Source organism: Lissotriton vulgaris, chromosome 8 (genome assembly GCF_964263255.1).
Source record: "Lissotriton vulgaris chromosome 8, aLisVul1.2, whole genome shotgun sequence".
Lineage (NCBI taxonomy): Eukaryota > Metazoa > Chordata > Amphibia > Caudata > Salamandridae > Lissotriton > Lissotriton vulgaris.
The window spans coordinates 469926426-469948846 of record NC_141696.1 but is presented as its reverse complement, the minus strand read 5'-3'; positions in this window follow the sequence as shown (position 1 = coordinate 469948846).

Genomic DNA, 22421 nt, shown 5'->3' with positions numbered 1-22421 from the left:
GCATAAAATTAAAAGGTTAAGAATACGTCCCATCCCAGAGTTACTGCAACAGCTATACCTGTGGAAGAATTCATTAATGAAGTGGATACTCTAATTGCCCTAAAAGAATTGGAGTGGGACAATATGAACTCAACACCCATTAATGCACAATCACTAGGCCACACGGTGAACTTAAGTTGTCCCAATAATTTCAAACCAAAATCAAGCTTTATTCCTACCCTGCCCCTCTGTGATATCGATATGCTTGAAACTTTGATGATTAGTGATTTAAAAAATCTGACAAAGAAAAGAAAGTGGCACCATGATAACCTAACAAAGCAGCAAAGATTGGCGGTTAAAATGCTGCAATCAGATCGCAGTATAGTTATTCACCAATCGGATAAAGGAGGAAATGTTGTGGTATTAAAAGTAGAGGATTACATTCAGGAAGGGACACAACAGTTAGAATGTTTTGACTATTATGAGAAAGTACCTAAAAGCCAGGGTAGAAGAGTCAAACCGTTTATATAACAATATGCTGAAAGATTGGCACTCGCATGGCATCTTGGAGTGGGAGGAATACTCCTTTCTTCTCAATCGTACTCCCAAAGTGGCAATTCTTTATCTTTTGCCTAAGTTGCATAAAGATCCGTTGAAACCACCAGGAAGACCTATTGTGTCTTAGATGGGTTCCCTGTTGGAGAAAACATCCCCATATATTGACTACTTTTTACGCCCATATGTAGAGATGTTGCCATCTTATTTAAAAGACAGCAAGGATTTTCTTAACAAAATCAGAGATATCACTTGGCAGGAAGGGTTTATACTAATCACTCTGGATGTGTGTAGCTTGTACAGCTCTATAAAGCATGAGAAGGGTGTCCAAGCTTGTAAATACTTCCTGAAATCCCGGTCCCTCTCATTTCTTGAACACAATGAGATGGTTTTACAGATGATTCAATTCTGCCTTGAAAATATTTTTTTTAATTTTAATGATTTTTTTTCAGGCAGAAACAGGGCCAAGTCATGGGCACCTGCTTTGCTCCTAGTTAAGCCAACCTCTTTATGGGGTGGTGGGAGCAGCAGGTGCCCCGGCTATATTGTCATTACGGCAGTCATGTGATTTCATGGCTGCAGTATATTGATGATCTTTTTATCATCTGAAATGGGAGTCTAGAGCAGGTGACTGCATTAATTTCCATCTTAAATGAGAATGATGTGAACTTGCAATTTGAGAGCAAGATGATTGATTCAAGTATTGAATTTCTGGATCTACAAATAACAATAGTTGATAACAAATTAACATCAAGACTCTACCGTAAGGAAACAGCGGGTAACACTCTGTTGCACGTTGAAAGCAGCCTCCCCAGGGCACTGATTCTTCGCATACCTTATGGGGAATTTCTCTGAGCTCGTAGAAATTGTAGTAGTAAATCAGATTTTGCAACAGAATGTGAGTGCATGACTTAGAGATTCCGGGAAAGGGGGTATAGTCTACATTTGATCAAAGATGCCTATTCTAAAGCCACTAACTTCACGCAGAGTGAGTTGCTAGCCCCCAAAGAGAAAGAAACCTAGGAGGGTGAGAGTGTCATCAGGTATATCACCACCTACAATTCAAATTTAATGAATTTACGCAAATGTTTGAATAAACATTGGAAAGTTCTAAAAACTGAACCAACTTTTGAAGGTGTTCTCAATGATTCCCACAACATCACATATAGGAAAGCGAATTCCTTAAAGGATAAACTATGTATGAATAATGCTACACAATTGAAAACAACTAATAAGGATATCCAATGGTTCTATGTATGCATGTCTTGTAAAGTACGTAAATACAGCTCTAACGTTAAAACTGTGTATTATCCTATATTAGATTCTGAGAGAACTATTGAGAAACATCTTACATGTCTTTCTGACCACTGTGTATATGTTCTAGTCTGTCCATGTGCTAAAAAGTATGTGGCCAGTACGGTGTTTGCTGCAAAAAAGCGCATTCTAGAACACATAAGGGCAATTCATAACAAAGATAAGCTGTCCCCAATAGCATGACACTTTGAAGAAACACACAATAGCAATCGGAATTTATTGCGTTTCTTTATGATTGATCAGGTTCTTCCCTCGAGTAGAGGTGGGCATAGAATCCGTAGATTACGTCAGTTAGAATCCAAGTACATTTTAGAATTGTACACGAAAATTCCCGGTGGTTTGAACTCCGCAGAAGAATTGTCTTGGTTTATTGGGGAGTAAGCCTCAACCTGATGTGCTGATTGTCCTGTATTATGAAATTCGGCTTAGACTCTCCTTTTAAAAGCCAATGTCAGAAATGTGAAGTTCTTTGGGCATCTGCGTTCAATGTATCTGTATTATTTTAATTGATTTTAACTCACTTTTACTTTTTCTGATAAGTTTTGTACAATTCTGTCTGAGCCATAAAATCTGAATTTGTTTCCCCCTGTAGGTGGTGTGACCATTTGAATGCAGGCAATATTATGAACAATGATGCATATAGCAAATTACAAAATTGCCTGGGAAGCAGGAGTGCATGCCCACTTGGGCGACAGTATGGAAGTCTCAGGAATGTTATTGCTATATTAGCCTTTACTTGATTGGTAACACACTTGGGAATTGTACTGATGTCTGCTATAAATAATATTAAGGATATCTTATAATTGTTCCCCGAATTTAACATGAGATATTATACCATTGGATGGAGTTCCTACTGATTATTGTTTCAGAAGTGTTAAATAGATATGGTTCAATTTGAGGAAATAGGTGCATCATTGTAACAGCACTGTGTCGAATGCACTGATATTAATTTCCCTGCTAGCCTGAACCATCTCTGCCTTTGCCCACATTTCTGGGTTGTCAGTATCCATGAAATTGGGAGATCTGATTGACTTTTTAATAATTTTTACTTGTTTTTGAGCGTATTTTAATAAGTTAGGTTACGGAAATAATTGGTATGCTGAGCGTAATGTGTTTTGTTAAGAATTAATTTAACAATGAAATGATGGTTATAATGTTACAACTAGGTTAAGAACAGTATTGGTTCACGTTATTTTGAGGTTTACAAACACTGTGATTAAATTCAGTGACATTTATGCATACCAATGTGGAAATAAGCAATGAAGTTTATGCTCGTATAACCGCTAGAAGATGGCGACAGTTTTTTGTTGCAATAGTCCACTTTCTATGTTATTCACTTTTACGTTGCACGTCATGATAACGTTTTGTTTAAATGTCTGAATGCAGATAATAAATTCACCCATGACCAAGGCGGTATCCGCCAAAACGCGTTGGGTTTATGTTGGCTTGATGCTTCAATAAATCTTTCAAGCTCTTTGGATTCGTGCATTTTCATTGGAAGGAGTGCATGCGTACTTGGATGTGCGGTGAGTAGTTATAGGAGACAGGGTGACTCTGAGGTGCACCGCCGCTACAGCGTCCCGGCAATCGAGGAGGTGGAAAGGTGATATATTTATATATACGTGTGAAGAGGAGCACTGGATTATACATATATATATATATATATATGTATATATATATATATATATATATATATATATATATATATATATATATATATATATATATCCACCACAAAAGACAGCCTAATTTGGAGACGCCACACAGCAAAGGGTTGAACAGCCTTTAATGGAGGAAAACTTCTTTGCGAAATTGACAGCCCTTTTCCCAAGTTCGTGTAAAGCCCAACGCGTTTCGAGCACTGCTGTGCTCTTGGTCACGGGCGGAAAGTGCAGTAAACACCACAGCTGTGAGGGCAACCCCTGATAAGTTGCAACTAGTCCCGCCCTTGTGGGCGTATACCTCGAGCATGCTGGTACTTGATGTTCCCATTCAATGTAAACTCACAGTGGACGCCGTGGTGAATCAAGTTATTTGCAAATTGTTACCCCAGTGGGTTGAATCCAGGTTGCCGCTTTCAACAAACAATCCTTTGTATTTCACTCGCACCGGCCCCTTTGCTCCTCGGCGCTTTGAGCTTCAAAGCGCCCGGTCCGCATCACTCGTGGCAGGGCATCTCCGCGACCTAGGCTAGGCCGCAAAATTATCCACCCCAAAAGACAGCCTAATTTGGAGACGCCACACAGCAAAGGGTTGAACAGCCTTTAATGGAGGAAAACTTCTTTGCGAAATTGACAGCCCTTTTCCCAAGTTCGTGTAAAGCCCAACGCGTTTCGAGCACTGCTGTGCTCTTGGTCACGGGCGGAAAGTGCAGTAAACACCACAGCTGTGAGGGCAACCCCTGATAAGTTGCAACTAGTCCCGCCCTTGTGGGCGTATACCTCGAGCATGCTGGTACTTGATGTTCCCATTCAATGTAAACTCACAGTGGAAGCCCAACGCGTTTCGAGCACAGCAGTGCTCGAAACGCGTTGGGCTTTATACGAACTTGGGAAAAGGGCTGTCAATTTCGCAAAGAAGTTTTCCTCCATTAAAGGCTGTTCAACCCTTTGCTGTGTGGCGTCTCCAAATTAGGCTGTCTTTTGTGGTGGATAATTTTGCGGCCTAGCCTAGGTCGCGGAGATGCCCTGCCACGAGTGATGCGGACCGGGCGCTTTGAAGCTCAAAGCGCCGAGGAGCAAAGGGGCCGGTGCGAGTGAAATACAAAGGATTGTTTGTTGAAAGCGGCAACCTGGATTCAACCCACTGGGGTAACAATTTGCAAATAATTTGATTCACCACGGCGTCCACTGTGAGTTTACATTGAATGGGAACATCAAGTACCAGCATGCTCGAGGTATACGCCCACAAGGGCGGGACTAGTTGCAACTTATCAGGGGTTGCCCTCACAGCTGTGGTGTTTACTGCACTTTCCGCCCGTGACCAAGAGCACAGCAGTGCTCGAAACGCGTTGGGCTTTATACGAACTTGGGAAAAGGGCTGTCAATTTCGCAAAGAAGTTTTCCTCCATTAAAGGCTGTTCAACCCTTTGCTGTGTGGCGTCTCCAAATTAGGCTGTCTTTTGTGGTGGATAATTTTGCGGCCTAGCCTAGGTCGCGGAGATGCCCTGCCACGAGTGATGCGGACCGGGCGCTTTGAAGCTCAAAGCGCCGAGGAGCAAAGGGGCCGGTGCGAGTGAAATACAAAGGATTGTTTGTTGAAAGCGGCAACCTGGATTCAACCCACTGGGGTAACAATTTGCAAATAATTTGATTCACCACGGCGTCCACTGTGAGTTTACATTGAATGGGAACATCAAGTACCAGCATGCTCGAGGTATACGCCCACAAGGGCGGGACTAGTTGCAACTTATCAGGGGTTGCCCTCACAGCTGTGGTGTTTACTGCACTTTCCGCCCGTGACCAAGAGCACAGCAGTGCTCGAAACGCGTTGGGCTTTATACGAACTTGGGAAAAGGGCTGTCAATTTCGCAAAGAAGTTTTCCTCCATTAAAGGCTGTTCAACCCTTTGCTGTGTGGCGTCTCCAAATTAGGCTGTCTTTTGTGGTGGATAATTTTGCGGCCTAGCCTAGGTCGCGGAGATGCCCTGCCACGAGTGATGCGGACCGGGCGCTTTGAAGCTCAAAGCGCCGAGGAGCAAAGGGGCCGGTGCGAGTGAAATACAAAGGATTGTTTGTTGAAAGCGGCAACCTGGATTCAACCCACTGGGGTAACAATTTGCAAATAATTTGATTCACCACGGCGTCCACTGTGAGTTTACATTGAATGGGAACATCAAGTACCAGCATGCTCGAGGTATACGCCCACAAGGGCGGGACTAGTTGCAACTTATCAGGGGTTGCCCTCACAGCTGTGGTGTTTACTGCACTTTCCGCCCGTGACCAAGAGCACAGCAGTGCTCGAAACGCGTTGGGCTTTATACGAACTTGGGAAAAGGGCTGTCAATTTCGCAAAGAAGTTTTCCTCCATTAAAGGCTGTTCAACCCTTTGCTGTGTGGCGTCTCCAAATTAGGCTGTCTTTTGTGGTGGATAATTTTGCGGCCTAGCCTAGGTCGCGGAGATGCCCTGCCACGAGTGATGCGGACCGGGCGCTTTGAAGCTCAAAGCGCCGAGGAGCAAAGGGGCCGGTGCGAGTGAAATACAAAGGATTGTTTGTTGAAAGCGGCAACCTGGATTCAACCCACTGGGGTAACAATTTGCAAATAATTTGATTCACCACGGCGTCCACTGTGAGTTTACATTGAATGGGAACATCAAGTACCAGCATGCTCGAGGTATACGCCCACAAGGGCGGGACTAGTTGCAACTTATCAGGGGTTGCCCTCACAGCTGTGGTGTTTACTGCACTTTCCGCCCGTGACCAAGAGCACAGCAGTGCTCGAAACGCGTTGGGCTTTATACGAACTTGGGAAAAGGGCTGTCAATTTCGCAAAGAAGTTTTCCTCCATTAAAGGCTGTTCAACCCTTTGCTGTGTGGCGTCTCCAAATTAGGCTGTCTTTTGTGGTGGATAATTTTGCGGCCTAGCCTAGGTCGCGGAGATGCCCTGCCACGAGTGATGCGGACCGGGCGCTTTGAAGCTCAAAGCGCCGAGGAGCAAAGGGGCCGGTGCGAGTGAAATACAAAGGATTGTTTGTTGAAAGCGGCAACCTGGATTCAACCCACTGGGGTAACAATTTGCAAATAATTTGATTCACCACGGCGTCCACTGTGAGTTTACATTGAATGGGAACATCAAGTACCAGCATGCTCGAGGTATACGCCCACAAGGGCGGGACTAGTTGCAACTTATCAGGGGTTGCCCTCACAGCTGTGGTGTTTACTGCACTTTCCGCCCGTGACCAAGAGCACAGCAGTGCTCGAAACGCGTTGGGCTTTATACGAACTTGGGAAAAGGGCTGTCAATTTCGCAAAGAAGTTTTCCTCCATTAAAGGCTGTTCAACCCTTTGCTGTGTGGCGTCTCCAAATTAGGCTGTCTTTTGTGGTGGATATATATATATATATATATATATATATATATATATATATATATATATATATATATATATATATATATATATATGTATAACACAGTAAGAAAAAGGCGCCAAGCCGAAACGCGTCCTGTTTATTGAATTTCACGTATAATAAACCCGTTTGATTTCAACAACCAGAGTGCGGTCAATTCTTTTGCATGCTGCGAAGGAAGTTGAGCCTGATATATATATATATATATATATATATATATATATATATATATATATATATATATATATATATACATTATTTTTTTGCACACTGATACCCACTGTGTAGTTGTGAAATCATGTTTGAGTCACTCTTTCCATTGTAAGACCTTTTCTGTTTTGCCTATAACTTTTGACCCCTGGACAGATGTGCACAAAATTTGGCAAACTATGAACTCAGGCGGCTGAGTTTCGGCGTGCCTTATGTTGTGTACACTCCTTATCATAACGTCCACATTTCAGTTGCTTTGCATGTTTGAGCCTCAAATATCCCTCACTTTTTAACTGGGTTCTTCTAGGTGTATGTGGGTGTGGGTGTGATTTTTTACATGGGGGTAGAAATAATACTTACCAACATATCTCAAAATTAAGGCACTTCCGATGTAGCCAGCCACAGTGCGAATTTCCTCCTGACGCACCTACCACGATGTAATGACTCCTGAGGTAAAAGTTGGTGAAGCAAAAAACTGATACTCTTTTTCCCACCCTTGAGGTTAATTAACATACATGCCAATAGAACTGATTCAACGCCTGGATTTGCCTCTACTTTAATAGAAGTCAATGGAAGAAATACATTCTCCCGAATTTGTTTTTTAAATCTTCCACTTTCCTCTTCTAAAATGTTGGCATGTTAGGGTTAATTTATTTAATTCACTTCTCCAAAACAAGGCTCGGAGGACCACGAAGGTGAGTAAGGGTCCGAGTGGAGTTTGTGAATGTCCACAAACTGACAAATTTGTCAGCGTTCATAAACTCTAAAGGTAAGCCATGTCTGCAGAGTGTGGAGTTTATACAGTATGTATGCAGTAGTGACATCATTGTACGCCATAACTGTATATGATTACATATTAGTAAAGCCCACACTCTAAAGTATGTTTACTACTTTGTGAATCAGGGTATTACATGTTTTAAAGCAACTTTGGAATTAAGTATAGTGTATTGTTTTCTGATGTTGTATGACTAAAGATCCGTCTTTTGGTATAACCATTGCTTTGTCTCAACAAATTTTTAAAACAAATTACTAGCATAAAATGACTGTTATGTGTTCCCATCTTTTACAGCTGGCAATGTTAGTAGTAAAAATACATTTTAAATGCACAAAGTCGTAAAAACTCGACGAATCAGTGCTCATTTTATGCTTGAAAAACAAGATAATACATCCAATACTAGGAAATAAAAGGCTCTAGTCCTTTAGGCGTCAGTTAATAATGTTTCATACGTTGCGAGTGTCAGTCTTACATTTTATTCAGTAATCCTACTGACATACAAATCCAATTTGAAAGTGCTCTAAAAAGCATATTTATCTAAGTATGAAAATCTAAACCTGTTGGAAACACAAAGATTACCTGCCTGTTAGTTCAATACAATCGACCATGTCAACATATCTGTCAACAATGCCTTGATAGCAGCTTTCAGTCACCAGCACTGAGCCTGCTGAGACTTGTGCTTTCACTTTCCCCAGAATATGTTTGAGCTTGCAAGTCCCACCATGCATAGTGCTGGTGGCTGAAAAAGGCAGGACTGGCTGAAGATCACGCCCTAGACATTGTGCCAGTTATCAGCTATATTTTATTGCTATCTGGCATGCTTCATTCTATATGAAACGTTTCGAATTCAAGAGGTCATTACTCAAAGGGTAGTTTAAAAAAGTTTTTCTTTAAATCTGGGTACAAAAAAGCTATACATAAACAAAAGACTTTTAAATGATAAATCCAACTAACTATATATATATATATGTATATATATATATATATTCACTGAAAAAACCATAGGTTTCACACCAGTTATAGTTAGGAATTAGCATTTAAAAAACATATTAAATTCACTGAAAAAACCATAGGTTTCACACCAGTTATAGTTACCTGGAAATTTTACTGACATAAAACCATTGAAATTCCCACGTTATAGTTAGTTGGACTCACTATAACTTGCGCGTGTAATGCACTGCTGATGACATCACATATTACATCACTCATGACATGGTCAGTGACATCACTCATGACATCACTGATGACACCATCCTTGTGACAGAGTAACAGACCTCCTTTCAGTGTAATGTAACCCTTGAAACACATAGTCAAAAAAAGAAACTAAAATTTTCGGAAAAAAAGAGATATCCATACCAGTTACAACCAATTCAGTATTATCACCATCTATATACACATCCACTCATTCATCAATAGTTCTATATAGTCACTCATACATATACTCACTCATCATATGTAGTGATACACCTCTACATCCTGTTACACACCGACAGTCATCAAAAAGTTACTCACACACATACTCACACATGCAAATAAACTATTGAACATCCATTTATTTACAAATACAGCTATACACACACTACCACCTTACTTCTAAGGAAACTTACACATACTTACTCTCTTAACAATCACTTATAGAAACGCATACTTATTTAAACAAGAACTCTTTCAATCTCTCACTCTCACATATACTCACTTATATACATCAATACTCACATATACTACATTAGAACAAATGTAGTTAATGATAAAGATACTAGTGTGACAGTCATTCACTCACTAACACACACATATACACACTCATCCACCCATACAGTCCTGCACATATGCTGTCTTCAAAACTCATACAAGCAGTGAGTCAGTCACCAACCCATGCAGCCAATTATACACAAAATGAAACACTGATACAAACATTTAAATATTTAAACAATACTCGCTAATATATGTATTCACTAAGATACACTTAATAAGCCAGTTAACCAATCAATTTTTTTTTTTTAAAACATTCATTAAGACACTTATTTAAATGTGTATTCTTCCATCGACCTTTACATATACATACATAAAACATATTTATTTTTCAGAAAGACACACATTCACTGGATGGTGTCATCAGTGATGTCATGAGTGATGTCACTGACCATGTCATGAGTGATGTAATATGTGATGTCATCAGCAGTGCATTACACGCGCAAGTTATAGTGAGTCCAACTAACTATAACGTGGGAATTTCAATGGTTTTATGTCAGTAAAATTTCCAGGTAACTATAACTGGTGTGAAACCTATGGTTTTTTCAGTGAATTTCAAAGGTTTTTTAAAAGTTAAATCCTTACTATATCAATAGCTGTAAAATAGATACTTCATTAAAATGAATAATGTATTTTATATTTATTTAATACAATTTTTTTTATGTTTAAATTTTTTTTTTTTGCCCCGGTACGCTCCCGTTACGCGCACCGGGCAGTGCACCGGTAAGCGCAACTCTGTTTAGCGCTCCGGTGCGCGTAACGGTGAGCGCCCATCAGCGCAATTGGCGCGAACGAAAACAACATCGTGACGCGCCGCGTAAGCGTGACGTATCGCATAACCGCGTGATGCGTTCTTTAAGCCCGCTGCGTAAACGCACCCGGAAGCGCTCCGTGACGCGACCCGGAGCGCGAAACGTAAGCGCGCTGGAGCGCGTAACGTAAGCGCGTCAGGTTTTGTGACCTGAAAATAACACTTTTCATTGGTTCTCAACTTTTTTTTTCTCCAAATGATGAAAGCCCCCTCCTTTTTTCCTCATTCTTACTTTCTTCTTTGAGAGAGCAAGAGCTATTTGTGAGCAGAGAAATGGCTTCAGTAGTAGCTGCAGCCGGTGCATCCCCACCACCACCACCACCACCCAGAAAGGAAGGTCCACCACCCCAGATCCTTCCAGGAGTTGAAGAAGAGGAGGAAGAAGATGATGAGGAGGAACAGCCTAGGAGATTCTTGCGGGAAGAACCTAGGGAAAGGCATGTGAAAGTGCATTTTATATGGGAGTACTTCTCCATCCCTGCTGGGCAAAAAAAAGTGAATGCCCCACATGTCACCTGTTTGATTTGCAACAAAGTCCTCTCCAGGGGCAACCCAAAGAAAAAGTATTCCTTTGGGAATTATACAATGATCCGCCACATGGAGAGTTGGCATCCTAACAATTTGGCACAGGCTGAGGTACGGGACATGCTTCAGATATTCAGGCCAGCACCTCCACAGGTGAAATTTCGGTTGCAGCACCAGAAGGGCGCAAAATGATGCCAAACATACAAATTAAATTTGGTGGATTAAAGATGGTCTGCATTTATTGTGGAAAGACCATCTGCTATGGGCAACTAAGTATTTCCCTCATTAATGATGCTGTAGACAACCACCACTGCAGCAAGAAAAGAAAGCAGTAGCTTTTTTTTTCTTTTTTTGCTCCTGTTGAGCCACTGTTAATTCCCAGTTGTTTGTTTCTTCCCTAAAAAAAACAAAAAAAACAAAAAATGTTCAGAAAAATAAAAAAAATATAAAACAACAAAAATAAAAAATAAAGTTCTTTTCAGAACTACCTTCCAATAATAAAAATTTGCTATCATTTTTTGAACTCTTACATACTTTTTTTCACTTTCGTACGCTCCCCGGTACGCTCCCCGGTGCGCGTACCGGGCGCTCCCCTCGCAAAAAACGAAAAAAAGAATTTTTTTTTTTGCCCCGCGGGGCCCTTTTATCGCCCCCACATCAAACCTAGGGGGACAGGGGGGGTCTTCTCTGCCCCCTTATGGTCATTTCCCCCTTTGTTTTTGCCACCTCTTGTGTCTCGATCCTACTGAGACACAAGATGGCGGCCACTCCGGACTGTTTAGAATGTTTACAGACACCCGACAGCCAATCAGCTTTCCGCGCGCAAGTCGCGTAGCGCGCTGGTTAGCGCCCCGGTGCGTGTACCGGGGCGCGCTTACAGATATATATATATTTTTTAACCTAAATTACTCAAAATCCACTGGAGCACATATCTTGAGACATAGCAAACTCACATCGGGCTACCAGTCCCTACAATTTTGCCAAGTTTGGTGTAAATCCATTCAGCCGTTCGGGCTAAAAGTGAGGTCAACCACCTTATGGAAATTAACATGGGAAAACGCGTTTTGGGACCCCCCTTTTATCTCGGCCCCTGCTTGACGTATCCCCCCAAACTTTCAGGGAAGGACCGGAGCTCGACGAGGCCATTTTGAGTAAATTTTCAGGCAGATTCGTCAACCGGCGCCAAAGTTATTCCAAATAGAATTTTGAGATTTAACATTGAAAAAAATCCTAACTATAACTACCTACTGGCGACCGCCAGTAGGTAATATATATATATATATATATATATATATATATATATATACATATATATATATATATATATATATATTCACTGAAAAAAACATAGGTTTCATACCAGTTATAGTTAGATAGTTAGGAATTAGCATTTAAAGAACCTATTAACTTCACTGAAAAAACCATAGGTTTCACACCAGTTATTGTTAGCTGCAAATTTTACTGACATAAAACCATAGAAATTCCAACGTTATAGTAAGTTGGACTCACTATAACAAGCGCGCCTGCAATGCACTGCTGATGACATCACTTATTACATCACTCATGACATCGTCAGTGACATCACTCATGACATCACTGATGACACCAGCCAGTGAATTTGTGTCTTTCTTCAAAATTAATATGTTTAATATTTGTATTTGTAAAGGTTGATGGAAGAATAAATGGTTAAATAAGTGTGTAAATGGATGTTTTAAAAAAAAAATGATTGGTTAACTGCCTTATTAAGTGTATTTTATTGAATACATATATTAGCGAGTAACTTTTAAATATTGAAATATATGTATCAGTGTTTCACTTTGTGTATAAGTAGCTGCATGGGTTGGTGACTGACTCACTGTTTGTATGTGTTTTGAAGACAGCATATGTGCAGGACTGTATGGCTGGATGAGTGTGTATATGTGTGTGTTAGTGAGTGAATGACTGTCTCATTATTGTGTTTTTTAGTAACGACATATATTTTAATCTAGTGTATGTGAGTTTTGATGTATATAAGTGAGTATATGTGAGAGTAAGAGATTGTAAGAGTTCCTGTTTAAATAAGTATATGTTTATATAAGTGATTGTTTAAGAGAGTAAGTATGTGTGAGTTTCCTTAGAAGTAAAGAGGTAGTGTGTGTATAGTTTTATATGCAAATAAATGGATGTTCAATAATTTATTTGCATGTCATGAGTGATGTAATATGTGACGTCATCAGCAGTGCATTGCAGGCGCGCTTGTTATAGTGAGTCCAACTAACTATAACGTTGGAATTTCTATGGTTTTATGTCAGTAAAATTTGCAGCTAACTATAACTGGTGTGAAACCTATGTTTTTTTCAGTGAATTTAATAGGTTTTTTAAATGCTAATTCCTAACTATAACTGGTGTGAAACCTATGGTTTTTTCAGTGAATACATATATATATATATATATATATATATATATATATATATAGATACATATATATAATAAATCGAAGCAGCTGTGGGACTGGTTTATGTGCCGAAAGAGTGAAGTCTGCAGTGAATGTTTGCAGCACGTGTACGGTTTTTGAGCTGCACCCTTAGGCTTCGGAGAAGGCAGCATCAACATTTTATTTTTGCCAAGAAGGAAGGATTACGAAATAAGATATCCCTGAGCCAAGTGCGGAAGAATTACAGTGCATGTAGTGATCCGATTAACTGTGCCAGTGCTTAAAAGAATAAAGGGCGGAGCCTGGCCGACGCTATCGAAGGACGAGTTGCTAAATACCACAGCTACTTAGTCTCGATTCCAACTCATGCTGCTTTAATTCACCACCAGTCACTCCCTTCCTCTGATTCCACAGCACACATAGAAGTAGCAAATCGCCATTATTTAATGATTGTGTATGTGCAGGAAGGTCGTGCACATAAACAATCATTAATGGCGTTTTTCTCTTTCTATTTGTGCTGCAGCATGCAGCACACAAAGAAAAAACAAAATCGTGGAGAAATAAAAGTATTTCATGGCGTTATTTCTTGTCCTTGCCTCAGATCTACACATCCTTGTAAATCTGGGGCAGCATAAAAAAAGCAATGGGTGTTCCGGTGGAAGGCCCACAGCAACACCCATTGCATGCCCTTTCATGAAGAAAACTGAGTGAAGGGGTACCATATTTACAAAGCAGTGTTAAGCCTCTAAAAGTGTCTCAACGCCACTTTGTAAATATGGATCAGGGCATTGGGGCACAGGAACATCAGTAAAAGTGACGTTCTGGTGGCGCAATCCCCTTGTAAATATGCCACAAAAGTCTTTTGAGAAAAAATAAGTTCCGGTCTCCAAAAATAGGCGGCGCTGATGGGCCCCACCTGCTATTATCTGCTCATATTAACCGCTGGGCTGTGCTCTGGCAGGGAAGTGGATGAACAATTAACTGAAAGAGCCTTTAATTCGCACTCCATGCACAGACACTGGGCGATAACAGCTGCATATTTCTAGAAACTCATGAAAACTTGAAAATGATATTATCAAATAAATTGGAAAAGATTATTAACGCACAGTGGAACAAGCTCAATTTTTGGGAAACTTGATATGCAAAACCACTCTTTGCGTTCAAAAAGGGTTAGAGCGTACAGAACACTCTTACCCATAAGCACTTCAGATTGCACAGCCATCATAACCAACACAAGCTGAGTAACCTTGCATCAGCGAAAGGACATTATCCATGTGGCAACTGTAGCACATACAAACACACAAAACAGACAAACTAGCTTGATTTGCGTCTTTGAGTTATGTGCACAGTAATTGCCATAGTGAAAACATCATATGTTCCTGTAATTTATACATAAGGATGACATCCAGGAAAGAAGAACAGCGTCCTGGATCATAAGAGTACTACTAGATGAAAATGAGTGTCCAGTACAATTACTGCACATTTTGTCAATTTAGGGCACTCAGGGAATGACATGAGTCGTCATACTAGAGAAAGTAACACTTGATCCTGAACCCAAAGGCAAGCACATGATCCTTTTTAATAAGGAAATAACCCCCACATGCATCATTGTTTCATTTTGCACTTCCTAATTTGCGATTTTTAGGGAATCGCAAATTAGGAAATGCAAAATGGGATGCATGTACATTTGTGCAAAATATTTGAGAATCGGTAAAAATCGCAATTTTTACCGATTCTCAAATATTATGCGAATTCCAAAGTGCGAATTCGCACTTCCCATTGTTTCCTATGGGCCAAAAGGCCCATAGGGATCAATGGGAAGGCTTTAACAAATTGCGATTTTCATTTTGAAAATCGCAATTTGTTCATGCATTTCATGGGTGCAGGGGGGGGTCCAAAGGACCCCCCCCTGCACCCCTGAAATTTATTTTTCGCATCATGTTACACACACACATGTCCTAAGGACATGTGTGTCCGTAACATGACTGCTTAAAAAAAGCATTTTTAAGCATTTTTAAACCTTTTTCCAAATTTACCGAGTGGTTCAACCACTCGGTAAATTTAACCCCCTAATTGCGAATTCGCAATTTGAAAAATATTCATGCATTGCTTTTAAGAAATAGCATATTTGCGATTTCTTAAAAGCAAATGCAATTTTAGAAATCGCAAAAATGATGCGAATTCTAAAATTGAATGATGCATTCCAAAAAGCTATTTTGGAGTCGCAAACGGCCGATTTTAAGGAATCGCACCGTTTGCGATTCCAAAATACTTTGATGCATGTGGGGGTAAAGGCGGATTTACGGGTTAAAAACCCATTTAACGTGGTTGAACGATGACATTCTATGGTGTCCGATCCACTAGGGAAGAATAACAAAAGTTTGACCTTTGAAGGTTTACCTTCCATAAAACTCTTGAACGCACTTCACACTAAAGATGGCGACTATATTCTGCTTCGCTGATGGCATATGTTTGTAGGGGCGTAACACAGGCCCCAGCAGCCCACGCGGTCGAAGGGGGGGCGGGGGGCGAAGCTGCAGGGGCCCCCCTCGACACTGCACTCTATCCGGAGAGCTCCTAATTGAGCCCGGAGGGGGCCCCTCTACATACCTTGCATGGAGCCCCCCTCAATTTTTGTTACGCCAGTTCTCTGGGCATTCAAGGTACAACACACATAGTCAAGTGACCATACTCTTACACATTAACAGACATGCTGTGCTCGTTTTTTACGGTGTACTCTGCCACACTCGGCAACTTCAAAAAGCAGGGCTGCACCGTATGTACAAGGATACGGTGCAGTCCTGTGTTTCCCCCTGCGCTGTTGCTAATTTTATCTGCCTACCACCAACCCAGACACCCATGCACCATAGTGCAAGGGTGCCTGCGTTACAGGGGAAGATAGTTTATGTGCAGGAAGGTGTCCCTTCTGCACATAAAAAATCTGAAATAGCGCTTTGAAACTTCTCGTCATTTTTTAAAATTGATTGTTTATGTGCAGGAAGGGTCACCTTCCTGCACATAAACAATCAATGGCCTTTTGCTGTTTTTAGGTGTGCTGCACAAGGCAGCACTCATAGGAACAGCAAAAACAAGGCGAAATTAAACATTTCTCCTCGTTTCGCCAGGGTAAGACCAGATTTTCCCTGGTCTTAATTTTAGCGTTGCCCTATATTTACGCTGCCCTTGTAAATATGGGTGTGAAGTGGAACGCCCACCACAACACCCATTGCCCGCCCATTTCACACTAAGTATAGCTTGAAAGGGGGCCTCATTTACAAGGAAGCGTTAAGACACATTAAGTGGCTTAATGCTGCCTTGTAAATAAGGCGTAGCCCATATCGTCACAGGAATGTCACTAAAAGTGATGTTCCTGTGGCGATGCGGGCTTGTAAATATGCCCCCATGGCTACAAATGCATTTAAAAAACAAACATTTATCCAAATGTATTTATTATCAGCATTTATATAAACTATATCATGCTTTCAAGAGAACCTTTTTGCTAAAGAATGCCACACAGATCAGGTTGGCTCAAACAATTTTAACAGTCAAAGGCTATCAAATACTTTACTCAAGACCATAGAGTGTTTAGTATGTGCGCCTTTGGAGGGCATATGGTTGGCCTTAATGTAGGGGTGTTAGAGCAAGTATCTACTTAATAAATAATGATTATTTATTGGCATGAACATTTTTAAACTGAAACAAACTAACTGCACTCAATAGAACCTTAAATCGGATGGACTGGGCCTTCACTCCATCTTGAAATCCTAAAGGTGACCATGTTTTCATTCTTTCTGTCTCCACGCGCAGCAAAATGTGAACTGAAATATTATTAAATGGGAAACGTCTTATGATTCTGTCATTTCCCTTTCATTATAAGATGTTGTTCTTGGCAAGCACTAGAGGAAGCTTTCATCTCAAATGTTGCTATTTAAAGTTCTCCCTGACTGAAGCTCAGTGGGCCTGTTCATCCTATAAGTCTGTCATTGTTCTACTTGTAACTAGATTTGTACTGTCACATCTGATGACATTAAGGCAGAAGCGAGCACATTATTATTTATTTAGGGGATTATAATGGGTATTGCTGCATTTTATTCTGTGCTGTGATTTGCTGAGCCTATGTATCATTTCGCTCACCTCATGCTAACTGTATGAATTTTACTGTATTTTTTTCCAATAAAAGAGGGCTCGTTTTGGAGGCAAGACAGTTTTTTCCCTGATTCTTAGAGAGCAGACTCATACCTATCTTAAGCATGACCTTAGGTGAGACCTCTTACTGCATTTATGCTATTTCCCTATATGTGAGATTTGACTGATTAGCTACAATTTTGCCTACTGCATAGTCTCAACCTTTAGTAAACCCACATGGTTGTTAATGTATATTCTGTCTCTAGTAGGCTTATTTAACTGACTATGCTGTTTGTTATGTTGACAATTCTAATCTGTTAATGGGAACATTTCCCCATCTAATCTTGAGAATTTTACCACTTTTGATTCTGTGAAACTTCTTTATCTTTATGTTTATGTGATAAAATAGTGTCATCAGCTTTTGAACAGTTTTATAGGTGTTACGTTTCAGAGATCAGCTCTAACTTAGTAACACTACCTTACAAAAGTAGTTACAGCATTCCGTCTCATTTAGAAGAATATGGCATCTATTAGCAGATCAGATAACTAATTAGCATGTCCTCATGTCCAAAGACACCCCCGCGCCGCACGGCCACCAGCTGTAGCGTGTGCTCCCCCGCCTGCCGCTGCCTTTCAGCCTCGCTGAGCCTGCCTGCCTGCAGACCACGCCCCCCGCCGGCGCTCAGGGTTGTCTCCTGCGCTACTGTGTTTGTTGAGTTAATTGTGCTGCCTTGTAGCCTATTTTAGGCTTTTTGCCCCCTTTTTTTGGATTTTCTGTGCCCCCTTGTGCCGTCTTTCCCCGTAGCTGCCCCCTGTGCCCTCCCGCCCCGCTCCCCGCTTCCCGCCGCCGTGACTAAGGACACGCCCCCTTTGCCTTCTGTGCCCTCCCCGCTCCCGCCTCCCAGCTGCTCCTCCTTCCCTCGCACTTCGCCATAAATGGCGACCGTGCGCACGCGCAGCGTTGCCGCGCAGCGGGAGCGCCGATTGTGCGCCGAAGTGTACCTTCGCGCCTAGACCGCGCCCAGTGCCCGGACCCCTGGCCCCCGCAGATGCCAGCCCACCCGCCGGACCTACGACTCCACCGAACTCAGCGCACTCAACACCGGTCGGATCCCGGGATGCTACCGAGCCACCCCGAGACGCACCCACGGACCCTTCAGCTGCCACTCCTGCAAGTTCACCTGCATCTGGACCTGCACTACACGATCACCCACCAGGCCGAGCACCAGCAGCAACCACCTGAAGTGCATCCTGCTCAACACTCGCTCCGTCCACAGACACGCCATCGAACTCTGGAACCTCCTCGACACCACATCTCCAGACGTCGCCTTCCTCACGGAAACCTGGAAGAACGCCTCCTCAGCGCCCGACATCGCCATCGCCATCCCGGACGGATACAAGATCACCCGGAGGGACCGCGGCAATCAGACCGGAGGAGGCATCGCCATCGTCCACAGGAACACCATCCGCATCACGACCAACCCCGACGACACCCTCACAACCGCCGAACACCTGCACTTCCAGATCCACACCGACCCCAAGACTACCCTCAGAGGCACCCTCATCTACAGACCCCCGGGACCACGCACACAATTCAGCGAAGACATCGCCGACTTCATCTGCCCGCACGCCCTCCCCTCCGCTGACTACATCCTCCTCGGGGACCTCAACTTCCACCTGGAGAACAACAACAACCGCAACACCACCACTCTGCTGGACAACCTCGGTCTCAAGCAGCTGGTAACCACTCCCACCCACTACGCCGGACACACACTCGACCCCGTCTTCTCATCCAGCAAGGACATCGTCTTCAGGCACACCACTGGACTCCACTGGACGGACCACAGCTGCATCCACTTCAGCTTCAGAAGAACCACGATCCACCATCACCAGCAACAGGTTGCACGCAGGAGCTGGAACAAGATCACTGCCGACCAGCTCACCGCATCCCTGAGCCAGCACCCTCCCACCAGCTCAGCGAACCCCAGCCAGGCCGCCGACAACCTCACGAAGTGGATCAGCACCTGCGCAGACGACCTCGCCCCACTGAGGACCCCGCCTAGCAGACCCGGCAGTAAGAAAGCACCATGGTTCACTGACGAACTCAAGAGCTCCAAGAAGAACTGCCGAGCCCTCGAAAGAGCCTGGCGCAGAGACCCAACACCAGACAACATGACCACCCTCAAGCTCGCCACTCGAAAACACCATCAACTGATCCACGCCACCAAGAAAACTACATTCAAGGAACGACTGGACAACAACGCACACAACAGCAAGGAACTCTTCAACATCGTCAAAGAGCTCTCCAACCCCAACGCCGGAAACAACGACATCACCCCATCGCAAGACCTCTGCAACTCCCTCGCCTCCTACTTCCACAACAAGATCGCAGACATACACAACAGCTTCAGCACGCAACCAACGCTCCCCACGACCGCACCAACGCCCCCCACCACCTCAATCCGCGCCTGGACCCCGATCACCACCGAAGACACCATCCGGACGATGAACTCCATCCACTCCCGATCTCCAACCGACCCCTGCCCTCACCACGTCTTCAACAAGGCCGACGCTGTCATCGCTCCCCACCTGCAGGACATCATCAACACCTCCTTCGACACCGCCACCGTCCCGGAGAGCTGGAAGCACGCCGAACTCAGCGCTCTACTGAAGAAACCATCAGCGGACCCCACCGAACTCAAAAACTACCGCCCCATCTCGCTCCTCCCGTTTCCGGCCAAAGTCATCGAGAAGACCATCAACAAGCAGCTGGCCGCCTTCCTCGAGACGAATGGTTCCCTCAACCTCTCGCAGTCTGGCTTCCGGGCCAACCACAGCACCGAGACCGCCCTCATCGCAGCCACCGATGACATCCGAGCCCTGCTCGACAATGGAGAAACAGCGGCCCTCATCCTCCTGGACCTCTCCGCGGCCTTCGACACTGTCTGCCACCGCACCTTAGTGCAGCGCCTCAGCAACGTCGGAATCCAGGAGAAGGCACTGGAGTGGATCATCTCCTTCCTCGCCGGAAGGACTCAGAGAGTCCGCCTTCCACCGTTCAGATCAGAAGCCACCGAAGTCATCTGCGGCGTACCACAGGGATCATCGCTCAGCCCCACCCTCTTCAACGTCTACATGAGCCCCCTCGCAGCCATCGCACGCCAACACAACCTCAACATCATCTCCTACGCCGACGACACTCAGCTGATCCTCTCCCTCACCAACGACCCAGCCACCGCCAGAGCCAACCTACACGAAGGGATGACAGATGTAGCCGAGTGGATGATGACCAGCCGCCTGAAACTGAACTCAGACAAGACGGAAGTTCTCATCCTGGGCTCCTCGCCCTCCGCCTGGGACAACTCCTGGTGGCCCCCCGCCCTGGGCAGCGCACCCAAACCGACAGACCACGCACGCAACCTGGGCTTCATCCTGGACTCCTCCCTCGCCATGACCACAACATCCTGCGCATGCTACGTAAGATCTTCCGGTGGATCCCCACCGAGACCAGGAAGACGGTCACCCAGGCCCTCGTCACCAGCCGACTGGACTACGGCATCGCCCTCTACGCCGGAACCACTGCCAAGCTCCAGAAGAGACTTCAGCGGATCCAGAACGCCTCGGTGACTCGCTCCTCTCTCACGGGCTGAGGGGTCGCTCCCAGTGTCCCTGCAGACATCTGGTATCTTAGCGCTGCATTGCTTCGTTTGCCTGAGTTAGCCATTTCATTTCGCCTGCTGTGTACTATCTTAGCGCTTTTCTTCATCTGCGCTCTGTTAATCTGCCTGAATTGTGAACTGCATTGGCGCTCTGTGTATATGCTCGAATTTTGCCATTTCATTTCGCCTGCTTTGTGCCATATTAGCGCTTTGCCTCATTTGCGCTCTGTGTATTTGTGACTGCTTTCCAGACGTTATCAGCGCGTTTGCCTGTAGCGCTCCGCTGTGCTCCGCCCTCCGCCTCCATTTTGTTTGTTGTTGTCGTCGTCCTCGTGTGCCCGCCCCGCCTCCCAGCTGAGACGCCCTCCCACTGTCCACAAATAGATCCTCTCCCCCTGCAGGCGCCGTGACTCGCTCCTCTCTCACGGGCTGAGGGGTCGCTCCCAGTGTCCCTGCAGACATCTGGTATCTTAGCGCTGCATTGCTTCGTTTGCCTGAGTTAGCCATTTCATTTCGCCTGCTGTGTACTATCTTAGCGCTTTGCTTCATCTGCGCTCTGTTTATCTGCCTGAATTGTGAACTGCATGCATACTCTGTGTATATGCTCGAATTTTGCCATTTCATTTCGCCTGCTTTGTGCCATATTAGCGCTTTGCCTCATTTGCGCTCTGTGTATTTGTGACTGCTTTCCAGACGTTATCAGCGCGTTTGCCTGTAGCGCTCCGCTGTGCTCCCCCCTCCGCCTCCATTTTGTTTGTTGTTGTCGTCGTCCTCGTGTGCCCGCCCGCCTCCCAGCTGAGACGCCCTCGCCCCTCCCCCTCCACTCTCCATATATGACAGTTCTTCCCGCGCGCAGCGTCTACGCGCAGCGACCGCGCCCCATTCGCGCCGAAGGTGCGCCAAAGGTAAGCCCGTCTACGCCCGTCCGCGCATGGACCGTGCCCAGCGCCAGACCCCCTGCCCCTCGCGCTGCCCAGCCCTCCCGCATTACCTACGATGCCGCCACCCTCCTAGCCCTTAACCCCGGACGCACCCCCAACTGCGTCCAAGCCGCTCCTGGACGCACCCATGGACCTTTCTCATGCTACTCCTGCAAATTCAACGGCACCGACAACATCACCGCTACGACCACACCTCAGATTCCCGACCCCAACCACCTACAATGCATCCTTCTCAACACCCGATCGGTCCACAGGCACGCCATTGACCTCTGGAATCTACTAGACACCACCTCTCCAGAC